Source organism: Neovison vison, chromosome 5, assembly GCF_020171115.1.
Source record: "Neovison vison isolate M4711 chromosome 5, ASM_NN_V1, whole genome shotgun sequence".
NCBI classification, from domain to species: Eukaryota; Metazoa; Chordata; class Mammalia; order Carnivora; family Mustelidae; genus Neogale; species Neogale vison.
In genome coordinates, this window is record NC_058095.1 from 113,417,492 (window position 1) to 113,430,596 (window position 13,105).

Genomic DNA, 13,105 nt, shown 5'->3' on the forward strand with positions numbered 1-13,105 from the left:
CCAATGCCTCCTCTTAAATCCTCACACTTCCCCCAAGGATCTTCAGGCCATACTGAAGGAGAAGAATGCCTTCCTCTCATTTCTTCACACTGGCAAAGGTCCTGCCTTCAAGAGGTTTTACACCATTCTGCTTAAAATATTTAAAGGAGGCTGCCATGTTCTGGAGTTTTAGGTTTTTTGTTCTAGTATTTTTTTTTTTTACTGTATCCATTATTTTTAATGTCCAGCGTTTATAATACAAGGGCCAGCTCTCTCTCCCCACCTCAAGTTTATAAGTTTTCGGTTGGCTTGTGAGGCCAATAGAGATACTACTTCTTGTCTAATTTGGTTTCTGGGAAGGCTTCACTCATGTCCTCAATGGTCATCTGATCAAACGGAATTATGTTCCTTAGCTTCTCCAGCTGTTTTGCGTATTCCACAATCCTGGCCTTTGAGACAGACAAAAACTCAGCACAACTTTTCACATCTTCTTTTCCTTCAGCATCCACCTGAACAGTGTATTTATCCTCTGGCACAGGAATCTTTAGGGCATTGAACTTCTTCTCAAGGTCATCTACCAAGCCAGCCTTCACCACATTGGCCTTGTAGTAAGCCCAGTAGGTAACAGGAGGTTTCTCAGGGAGAGTAGCCAACTTGGAAGTAAGTATCTCATTCCAAGATTTCAGGTAGTTAGCAATGACCTTCTGGTTTCAGGGTATGATCTCCCCAAAAGCTACCCAGTCAATGATTTTTAGAGCAAGTTTTCACCCAGCCGTCTTGAGATCCTTCACCAACCCTGGCTGCCCAGAGTCCACAGCAGCAGGGAATGGAACTTTTTGTTCTAGTTTTAAGTCATAATAGATATTCAGACCAAGTGTAGTCAATAATCTGGTAGAGATACATAGAAGATGAATGCAAACACCAAACAGGTGTTCAAACTAGGTCAGATTTTAGGATCTTTCTGGCCTTTTTAGTCAGGTTGCAAATACCCAAATCTTCCCTCATTCCTCCCACATGTCCTCTTATTTTCACACCCTTTTCTGAATGTGTCCCTATTTGCCAGTGTTCCTCTTAAAGGACGGCCCCGAGAACAGAATACACATGATCTGACCAGTGCAGAACACCCTAGAACCATTACCTCTTCAATCAGTACTCACTTATGTCAATGCTGCCCAGCAGAGCACATGTCATTATTAGCACTAGCCAGCACTGGAGGTTCCAGTTGAACTCAGTGTCATCTCAAGTATCCAAAGAAGTATCATCTTGGACCCAGAATTTGATAAGAGGCCAAGGAAAAAGGCCATCTGTGCCACAGGTTTGGACACCACTGCAAACTCATTACGTTTCAGAAATGCACCATTATCTTGGGAAAGAGCAGACAATAGAGGGGAAGGGAGATGAGAAACTTCCAGAGGTAGCTTTCATGTGGCAGTTTTGCCTCTGTTTGGCCCTGGGAATTCAGGACCATAGAGACAGCCATCCAAAACCTCCAGAAGAAAGTTTTCACCTGCCTTCAACCTAGATAATACCAAGAAACATCCTCCCAACACTTTTCCATATCTGCACATTAAGGTTTACTGTCTGAGCTTTCTGGGATTCTGGATGTCTAAAGGTTCCACCATGGAAGCATTTTATGATTCAAGATCCAGACTCACAGAAAAGGGTGCCCGAACACACACAAAAGAGGTGATCCCAGGGTATAACCTGGCAGAATGATGGAGTGAGGGAAGCTTCCTTTAAGTCAGTTGTGTCTGCTGCTTCATTGCAGAATAGTGACAGGATCCAATTTATCACCCCCCCACACACACACACACATACGCAAACACAAAAAATACTCCTACTCATCTCATATTGTATGTGTGCGCATTAGGGCAGACAAGGAATTTCTGCAGATTCGTAATCCCTATGTTAAATTCAGCCCAGCATCCAGGAATGATTGACCAAGTAATTTTCTTGAAAATTATCCAAAGGGATTCTACTGGGGCTTCTTCCTCAACTTCAGCCCAGGGACTTCCTCAAGCCCAGGCACACTTCCATGTCATGTATGTGCACGGGGTCAAATCACTTCCCTAATTTCAAAAAGTGCAAAATTCATCTCTTGGTTCATTCATTCAAAAGTACTCCACATCTACTACAGGCTTTCCCTCCAAAAACGCACCCTGTAGCCAGGGTCGCGAAATGTCTCTGTATTAAATTGTTCAGTCCAACATAATACTTGGCAAAGGAGTTATAAAATCCTAACCTCCTGCAGGAGCTTAAGGGTGAGGGAAGCTGAGGGTTCACCAGCTATCACCTCCTAAAAACCAGGGGATCTGAGCTGGGTTATGAAGTTTCTATCTAAGACCCAGATGACGGGGGACTGGAAGAGTCTGGCGGCCATTTCCACTGCCAGCCTGGAAGGTTGCAGGGACCCGTGATCATCATTGCAAGCCTGAAGAATTATGTCTTGAGTATTCCCGGCAACTCAATTACGGCATGCAAATTTTCCGCAGAGTTGACTTCTCGGCTTCAGGAGCCACGCACACGCTCCTTTGGGCTTTTTTGCACGAGGAAAACATTGTTGGGAAAGGAGCCTGAGGACCAACCACTGGAAAGTGCACTCAATAGCACTTTGGTTGAGATAATTGCTGTGTTTTTTTTTTTTTTTTTAAATTGTAGGCTTCGGAGGTGACCACAAGCAAAATTTGTGACAGACATTTGACACTGAGAAACTGCCGTGTACGGGTGAAACTTTTCACAGCACCTCCCCCCCCAAGACTGGTTTATTGACTAACATAAGAAAATCATATAAAACCACCGGAGTACGTTGGCCAAGGCTTCTCTTTTTGTTGTAATGCTCTTTTGCTAGGCAGTGGGATCGTTCCTCACTACAGTCACGCAGACTCTCATCCAGGCAAGCTGGTTTGAGTTCACTGCGTGGCGGGTGAGCAGCCCAGTGCACGGTGCCGCCATGTTGCTCTGTGAGCACAAACACGCAGATTGCAACGAGCCCCCTCACCCACCATAGGTTCAAGGGACTTTAGAGCCCCACTCAGTCCCTACAGAGTAGCTTCCTTATCCTCTGGGCCAAATGCTCTCCTTTATCCTTTCTTCCCGGAGCAGGCTCTGAAAGAAAACTTGCCAAGGAAGCGGTCTGGGAGATGGTGCAAAGGACAGAAGTCCATCAAATAGAGGGAAAAAAAATAGCACAATCCAGGGAAAATAAAAGACAGAGTTTGCAGAGGCGGTCTCCCTGCCCACGGTCATCAGGATCCTGTGATGTCAGCTAGTATAATAAGGATATAATCGGAAGAATGAAAGGAGGACTTTAGAGAGACACTCGAGTGGCAGGTCTCCAGCCCCAGCTGGGGCCATGGGTCCGGGCCAGAGGGTGGGAGCGGGCCAGCAGCTTGCACAGTTATGCCCTGAAGCACATCCAGCAGGTTCCATGGCTCCTCGAGCCAACTTCCTAAGCAGGCTTTCCTCTCTGGACAAGAAAGCATCCCTGCCACTTAGCCTTGATAATCCTATTCTCGCTCTACAGATGTAATGCCATTTCCTGGCTTGGGAGACACCACGGATGCTCTTAGTGTCTTAGTTTCACCACCTAAGAAATTACGATGATATTTATCTCCTTGGGTCCTTGGGAAGATTCAACAAGACAGTGGAGGTGAAAAAGCCTCTTGGGGCACCTATCACACAGTTTTGCCCTAAATGAGAGTTAATGTACATACAAACTACCCTTACAAATGAATCAGCATGTCTGGGGTACGTTCCGTGCACTAAACAATGAGGATGACAGAAACGGACAAAGCATTTTTTCCCCTCAAGGAAATTACAGACCAGTTGAGGATATGAGTAGGCAAAGATGAGTTAAACACAGCGACCAAGCATTCAAAATGGATGTATGTGGTGTTTGCCATGGGAATCTTGAAGAAGAGACAAGGACAAGCAGGAAACCTGCAGAAAGAAGGATTTTAGCATCACCATGAATGCTGAGGAAGACTTCGATGAGTCAAGAAGAGGTCCCAGATGGAGAAAGGCTTTCAGGCTTTCATGAGTTGACACAATAAAAGTTGGTCTTCCAAGAGCCCAGTTGCACTGGAATAACCATTAAAACTCTAGACCAAGCCCCACGTATTAAAGAAAAAAAGGTATCTACTTACTGTCTCCTCCATGAGGCTGATTCACTACAGGAGAAAGCATATCTATGGTTTTCCAAATCCAGGAAGAGAACAGAGACAAGAAAAAGACAGGAGAAAATAAAGCAAGTGGAGAGATAACCATCTGTGTTTGCTAGTTTAGTCTTCCTTCAAATGTGTAATTATGATTCCAGGGGCTGAGATAGCCACTTGGAGAGAAGATAATCCAGGTCAAGCAAATAACGCACAAGGAGACAATCAACTTATAGACAACAAACTGCATGGTGCATGGTTTTTCTCTTAAAGATTTGTGTCTGCCAATGGAAAACAAGAGGCTTCCTCCAAACATTTTGATTTCATAGGAAACATCAAATTCACAAGTCTTCAGCAAAGTCTAAAGTGGTATCAACCACCTCATCCCTAGAATAAAGCATAAGACTGTATTATTTTCATTTTGTAAGAAACATTCAAAGTTCAGGGCTGGAAAATTGTGTGTGGGCTGATGCCTGATAGTGCAGCCTGTTATTATGGAGTGACTCACGATAAATTTCCAGCGCCACCACACCTTAAAGTCAAACTCACTCAAGCCAGACAGTAAACTATTAGCAGAGATATTTTTGTAACCATAATTTCTAGTCTTTTAACTAATTTTTTTTTAAACTTGCAACATGGCCAGTTGTATAAGAGTCATAGAGCTCTCTTTTCTGGCATCAGGGTCTTGGAATATTTAGTCCTTAAAAAACAATACAAAATAAAAACATGCCCCTGGGGTATTTTAAGGAATTTTTCAACTGACCAACTTGGTCAACCAGCATGATCCTGGAGTACTGGCTCCATCATGTCAGCCAGCCCTGTCTCCTCACCACAAGGAAGACTCAGCCCAGGACTCCTGTGGTTGTGGCCACGTCTGCCCCAGGTATCCGAAAGGAAGTCTCTCCATGGCGAACCCAAGCTGGGGATAGCACCATGTAGGGAGAGTTGCTGACAAGACCGGGGTGCTCTGCAAGAGGTTTGTGTGTGGACTAGAATTTGTCAGATTTGTTCTAGTACCAAGTAAAGCAACCGGTAAAACACTCCTACCTCAGGTAAAGCTCTCATCCCTTGGCCCGCATCCAGTTTTGGTCACCTGCCTTCACACACTTCACACTCCCACCATGAACCCACATGAGCAAGTCACATCCTGTCAATGCCTGAGCGCCCAGAGTTGAAAGCTCCCATCTAATGTCAGTGTGTGTTCTAGAACCCTGGAAGAGGCTCAGGACAGACTCGGGCTCAAGGTTTCTAGACAGCAACTGAATCGACAAGCTTTTCTCCATGTATTTTTAATTATCTTTAGGACACACTATCAGTTAAGTGATGGAGGGAGTCCTCGATGGTGACTGTGACAGGTCGTTTGACTATTTCTGAGCTGGGTTTCATGTGAGGAACCCACTGTTAAATGGGAATGAATGGAACAGAAATAATAATGCCTAATGTGTGCTGTCTACCTAGTTCCATTTCTGACACTGCTGCAAGGATTTCAGATGTGTTAGGAAGCTCTTTCCTAGGGCAATATCTCCCATTCTTGTTACACACTAAATCAGTGGAGTGAATGATTAGATTTTGGCCTCCCCAGAGTCTCCCTGTTTGGGGGCAGGGCCAGAGAAGCAGAGGGAAGACCTTGATGGCATGGAGGCCAGCCGAGGCTTCCTGCCCACGGTCAGCCTGAGGAACCACAACTGGCAGGGCAGAGGCTGGGAACAGGAGACAGGGGGAGGATGCTGACGCACCACAGACAGCTCGGAGGTTTTTTCCTTGGTTAGGAACACAGACTGTGTGCACACCTCAGTCATCAGCCCTTGAAAAGGGCAATTGGATGGAGGGGTTTGACAGACACGGAGAAGGCAGAAAGGTGAAGGCAGAAACCACATGTGTCCCCTCACTCTTTTGTCCTGGCACTGACAGGACGTGTCATGTGGCACGTAGGCACTGAATGAATGATACACAGCGGATGTGGAGGAAAGGCCAGGACGGTTGAGGTAACAGATTGTATACCATGAGGAGACTGACAGAAGGGACCAGTCTCCCAACCCAAGGTGTCTAGACAGACGGGGGAGAGCATGTTCCCTTGTTCTGTGTGCCCGCTTTCCTGCTTAAATGTCAGTCGTGGCTAGGACTGGTCAGTGCAGGAGACCTTCCTGAGGCAGCAAAACCCACTTCCTCAGCAGGCTTCTTCTGATCCCAGCCCTCTATGCTCTACATGGGTCAGGACCTGAGGTCTGGGGTCTCCCTAGAAGTCCAGGATTCCTTGCCTTCCATGCATACCTCGAGGGCAGCTTCTGGTTAAGAAACAGTCTTCACTCACCTCTTTTTCATCCTCCTACAAAACCACTTCCTTTCCTGTTCCATCCTCCCAAACCACCCCCGTACTTTGCCCCCAAAGACAGTTTCAGTGCTTCTGTTCCAGTCCATATTAAGATTCAGGGGTCCCTTCATAACATGACGCACAGAAGGAAAGAACAAGATTCTAATCTCAAATCAGCCCTCCTCCTCACATCTGCTTTGCCTTACACACTCATTTCTGTTCCTTCTTCCCCTGCCACCCCTCCTACCCCACAGAGACTCACTACGGTTGAATTGTGTGGGCCTGAGTCAGAAGCTCCGCAGCTTCTGTCAGGAGGTGGCAAGCTCTGACGTTCCCTGTCCTGTCCTCCTCACCTTGAATTTCTAGAACATCTACCTGTTCTGCAGAGGCTTCCAGTTACACAGAGCACACACATTGTCTCATTCATCTATGAGACATTTTCTCTTGTTGTTTGTACAATCTTGTGCCCACTGACTCATTCTAACTGCTGCTTATCTTTTCCCCAAGGCAGGGAGAAAGTGTGGTCTGATGACTGGAGAAGTTCCCTAGAAATTGGGAGACCCTGCAGACTGGGGAAAATGACTTTGACTCTCTGGATAAACTGAGCCTTGGTGAGTGGCTCATCAGCCTTGGGTGAGTGGACAGAAAGCAGCTCGAGTGTCCAGAGAGGGACATCCTCAGTTGCTGGCCCTTCCTGCAGGTAGGCACACAATACTTCTGGTCTCTGTCTGGTTCCAAGGACAAGCAGATGCCCTATTACATGGTCCTATTCCTCTTCTCCCTGTCCCCAGTTTTGACTTTGGCTCTTCCTGCTTCCCTTGATCAAATAAGTTGACTTCTTGGGCAAATCAACATTTGCCCAGTAAACCTCATGAACTGACACCCTGGGTGGGCCCCGTAATGAAGCACACGGCATCAATAGCTTGGGCCCAGAATGGGTGAAATGCATACATAAGCTTCCCATCAAGATTTCTGATGAGTGACTTCCACTCCCAACTTCTATGGATAAGGATGAGGACACTTTCCATCTCACGGGACAAATTAGCGAGAGCCAAGAAAGAAATCCAGGAGTTTACAGACTTGGGTGCATTTGAGGCAAATATATCAGGCAAAGCTGTATATAATGTCTGCAATAATGTCATCAGAGGTTGTTATCCCAAAAGGTAAACAATTACAGCTGTTGGTGAGGATGTGGTTGGGATACAGGAATGTGGTTGGATGAGGTGTTGGTAGGAAGGTAGATTGGTGCAGCTACTATGGAAAACAATATGGAAGTCATCCCCACTCCCCAAATTAAAAATAGAGGTACCAGGGGATCCAGCAATCCCTATTCTGGTGTATACCCAGAAGAAATGAAATCAATACCTCCAAAATATACCCACACCTTCATGTTCATTGCAGCATTATTCACAATAGCCGGGACATAGAAATGAACTAAGTATCCATCAACAGATGAATGGATAAAGAAATGTGTGTCATACACATGCACGCACACACACACACAAACATACAGTGGAATATTATTTAGCCTGAGAAAAAAGAGATCCTGTTATTCACAACCACATGGATGAACTTAGAGGACATTACCTAAGTGAAACAAGCCAACCACAATAAAAAAGTACTGCATGATATTATTTACATGTGGAATCTAAAAATGACAAATACGTAGAAGCAGAGAGTAGAACAGGGATTGTGGGGTGGCGGGATTTTTGTCAAAGAGTATGAAGTTGCATTTATGTAGAATGAAAAATTCTAGAGATCTAATATGCAGTATATTTATGGGTTAACAATACTGTATTAAATATTGGAAATTTGCAAAAAAAATGGATTTCAAGTACTCTCACCACAAAAAAGAAGAAGAAAAAGAAGAAGAAGAAGAAGGAAGAGGAACGTAACTATATAAGGAGATGACATGTTAATTAGCTTGACTGTAGTAGTCATTTTACTATATGTATCAAGTCATCACATTGTATGTTGTACATCTTAAATATATTCAAATTTTATTATAAATAAATTTGAAATAAAAATGTAAATGTCTTTTTTAAAGTTTTTTTTTTTTTTTTTTTTTTTTAGAAAGTGAGAGAGCATGCGGGGGGGCATAGGGAGAGAGAGAGTGAACCCTCAAGCAGACATCCCATGGAGCTTGACATGGGACTCAATCTCACAACCCCAAGATCATGACTTGAGCCAAAACCAAGAGTCCGATGCTTAACAGTCTGAGCAACCCAGACACCCCAAAATATAGATGTCTCTAGAGAGAGCAGTGCCTATCTCCACCTGTTGGACAAGTGTTCTCCAAAAGGTTGAAGATGGTTACCAGCACAGAGCTCGTGGAATGAGAGTATTTTCCAATTATTCCAGCAAAAATGTCCTGTTTGGGTCACATATCCACTCCCAAATTATTCTTGGATCATGTGGCTTCTTCTGTGGCAGGGGAGACCTGTCTCAGGTTATGGAATATGTTCTCCATAAGAGAAATGCATTCAGTTCCTAGAAGGATAGAAATGGATGTTGGACAAGCAAAAACAGGCTATGTTTCCTGTACTGCCTGCAACCGGCTAGGAGCCCAGACTGCAGAAACTTGCAGCAAACCAGGATGCCTAGTGCACCCAGGGCTCAGTCTTCTAAACTTTATATATTTCCAATAAGGGTGAAGAGCTGAGGTCATGTGCTAGAAATATAGAACCATAACAATGTGGCACTCTTTTTTTTTTTTTTTCCTGTAGTTGGATAAGACTCTTCCAGCTTGGGGAAAGTCAAATACAAATATCCATCGGCTTTGCTGCCATCATCAAAATATTTCTATGACTCACAAGATAAATGAGAAAAATACACAGAGGAGTCAAAGTTACACTGAAGTTAGATTGTAATCACACCCTTGAGTTCTGACAACCCACTGACAAAATTTCCTGCTGAGAGTATATTACTGACTTATTTTTCTCCACAGAAGGTACCTGATTAGCCTAAAGCAGATTATCTGCTCTATGGATTATCTGTGATCAGCTTTTCACACAAGCTGCTATCCCATCAGCCATCATCAACTCCCATCCCCACCGCTGAGTTGCCCGCTGAAGATAAACACTGACCCGCGGATCCAGACTCCAATTTAAGGCTACGAATCATCTGATGAAGGACAAGTCATCTTACAAGACATCACTCTTTAAACACTGACAGTCTCTTAAGTGGGTGAGGACGGCTTCTCTACAGTAAGAGGATCAGGACTCTCTCCGGTATTGAGGACACTTGAACACTCTGATGGTCCACCAGGAAGTCAGGATTTCTGAAGTAGACTTTCTGTTCAGAAAAGGAAGATTTCAAATGCCCAGTGGAATATGTGAAGCCCAGTTCAACATGCAGAACTTTCCCTGACTTGAGTTTTCTTACCCTCTGGCTTCTGTGTCTCCAGGAGGTCCACATCTCAGTAGCGGCCAACCATCAAAATTTGGGGATTGCCTGCTATGGGACAAGTATGGGAGAACAAAGACAAGAAGACAAACTATCAGGTTGAATTTTTTTTTTAAAAGCCTAGGTGTTTTAGAAAGTTCACTTTCCTGCCAAAAGGGATGAGAGAGCAAAACCAGATGTAGAAAGTCATAGCTCTTCCAGACGAGAAGCAGGGGTCTCGCCTAAAGCAGCTCTGGGATGGGACTGAGGAGGTACAGGGACAAGCTAGAGAGAGATCTGATGGGTGTGGCAGCTGGCTAGAGCAGGCTGAATTAGAAGGACTTCATGAGGAAGATCAGCAATTGTATGCTGGGTGTCATCTATATGTAGGTGGGGGTTAAAAGTGAAGAAATCAAATTACCTAAAAGGATGGGAGAAAGATAAGCATCGAAACCTTGGCAACACCAGTTCTTGTTCTTGAAGGACACACAGAGGAAGAGAACCCAAAGAAGGATCCTAAGACAGATTAGATCGATTTTGTCACATAGCCACTGGAAAAGAAGACTTTGGAGGGGGATGTCCCCAATATCAGATACTTTCTTGCGGTCGAAGAAAGCCAGAACCAAAAAACACATGTTGGATTTGACACCATGGAGATCGCTTGAGAGCTTTGCCCTCATTAACCTCGTGGGTTGGAAGGAAGCATCAGCGTGAACATGAACAGTGATCCCTGCAGGTCCCTCCACAGGGTTTCTCTAGGTGACCTCAGGTGTTAACCAGTTTAATGCCCATAATAAAATGTCACCATCCAGTACCCAGGATGATGCTGTCTTCTCTCCAGGCTTCTTCAAATTCTACAAGTTTCCCAATACCTACCTTCCATCTCCTACAAGCAGCTGGCTCAGAGCACAGATCTTCAAGTTCCATTCCCTGACTTCTCTCTTCCCTTTTCAGGATTTTCTCACTTCTTTTCCTTCAAGGAAGGGACAGATCTGCCTTCCTTTGGAAGGTGGAATGGATCAGCCATCCTTCTTTTATATTCAGGGCAACCAGAATTTACCAAGTAACTTCTGCACGCCAGGCACTGAGCTAGGCACTTTCACATTTTTAATTCACTTCCGACAGGCCTGTGGTGAGGCAAGTCGTATCACCTTATTTTGCAGAAGAAGTTATCCAGCAAAAGGTATAAATGCTGCTCTTCTTAGCTAAGGGTAAACAGGAATGCTCATTCCTGGGTCAAAGAAGTTCTACTACTGTCATGTTGAACACAGATAACATCCTATTGGTCCAATGCCATGAGCCAAATGTGGGAATTATGAGTAATTTTTAAACATCTTTGATATTAGCGATGGTAGTGAAACTGCTCAAGGAAGTAGGCTTTGGAAGAGAGGTATCTAATCTGCTCAGGCTGCTGTAACAAAATACCATAGCCTGGGGGGCTTAACCAACAAACATTGGTCACAGTCCTGGAGAATGAGAGTCCAAGATCAGGATGCCAGCCTGGTCCAGTTCCAGTAAGGATCCAGTTCCTAGCTTGTAGACAGCCATCTTCTTACTGTGTCCTCAGATGGCCAAGAGAGAGCTCTGGTCTCTTCACCACCTTCTATGGACACCCATGTCATCATGGCCGTTCTGTCCCCATGAACTTATCCAAATCTAATTACCTCCCAAAGACTCCATCTCCAAACCATCACCCCATGGGGGTCAGGGCCTCAACACAGGAATTGAGGCAGAATACAAACACGCAGTCTATAGCAGGAAGAAAAGAGGAAGAAAGAAAGGAAAAAAAGAAAAGAAGGAAGGAAGGAAGAAAAGAAAGAAGGAAGGAAGGGTGGAAGGAAGGAAGGGAGGGAGGGAGGAAGGAAGGAAGGAAAAGAAAGGGGAGAAAGGGACAAAAAAGAAAAAAGAGATCGTGGGAGCAACAGAAAAGATTCTGGTGCACCAGGGACTTAGGCCAAGAAGGCACAACCACCACAGGAAATTATCCCCGGAGCCCAGGCAGCATCCGGGCCAGGAAGAGGAGACAGCTCACACCTGGCTTTAATAAAGAGCCCCTCCTATCAACCCTGTCTCCGTCTTTGCCATGGTCATGAAATGCTGGGTTTTTTAAAACCCAAAATGCAACTTGCCTGGCACTCTGCCACTTGAACTACAATTTCTGTATTTTTTGGAAGCAATGGATTTATTTCTGCCCCACTAATTAACATGCTGTTTGAGAAAGAAAAAAAAAAAAACCTCTTTCTTGGTTAGGATGCCCAAATTGAAATCTCTTCTCCAAAGAAGAGAATGCAGGTAGAGAAGCTCATAGATCATCAATTTCTCCTTGTTACCCAACACGTTAATTTTTCAGCGGACTTGCAAGTCAGACAAACTTCCCACTCTGTTAGGTTCTGCTGACAGAGGCACTCACAAAGGACACTTTCACGGAATCTCTCTGCCCTGGCTCCTGGCAGTTCTGTCATCAACACCATTTGAATATTTTCTATTTTATTGTCTACTCTAATTTTACGGGCTTAAGCAAAAGCCATTTTCATACTGGTTACTTATGGCTTTCTTAACTTTGTGATTAAGCCAGAAAAATTCGGTTTGAAGCTGCCTATAATTTAAGGCTTCAAGATCCAACCATGTATTTCCACTTGCCTGTGGTCCAAAATGATTTCAGTGTTTCTCCTCATCTTCAAGGCTCCCCAAATCAGTAGATATGACCTCCCACTGCCCCACAGCAGCAGCCGAAGGAAACTGGGGAAAGGCTTTTTCCACCTAAGACCACAAGCTCTGAAACCACTTCCTCTCCTCACTCTCCTTGACCTTTCTTCGGCATGAGGCTCCATTAATCACACCTTCCTTGAAACACTCTCTTTGTGTGCCTGTGTAAGAGCAAAGGTTTTGCATCAACAAATTAGATTGATTGTGAGTTGCCATCTGGCACTTTCTAACTGCCAGACATTGAGGAAGTTACTTAATAACTGTGAGTCTCTGTTCCTACATCTCTGAAGGAGGGATGAAAATCACTCCTTCATAGGAGTGGTGATGAAGATTACATCAGCTGCTTGTAAAGTGTTTGCAAAGGAGCACGTCTCCATGAGATGACAAAAGGCCAATGTTCCCCACCTCCCAATTGTGTCTCCTTTGCTGGCTCCTAAGTAATGATTTCCCCCAAGCCGCCTCAGTCTTCAGCTGCCTGCTCATCCCTCTACCCTTGGTCTCTGCCCCTCACCCCGACCCTCCCAGACCTCACCTGGGATCCAACAGACTAGCCTAGCATCTTACATGCACA

At 44.8% G+C, this 13,105-nt stretch overlaps 1 pseudogene; it reads right to left on the reverse strand.

Annotated features, from left to right (window-relative positions):
* Window positions 1–269: 269 nt before the first annotated feature.
* On the reverse strand, window positions 270–2,537 carry LOC122907445 (annotated as a pseudogene).
* Window positions 2,538–13,105: the final 10,568 nt, after the last annotated feature.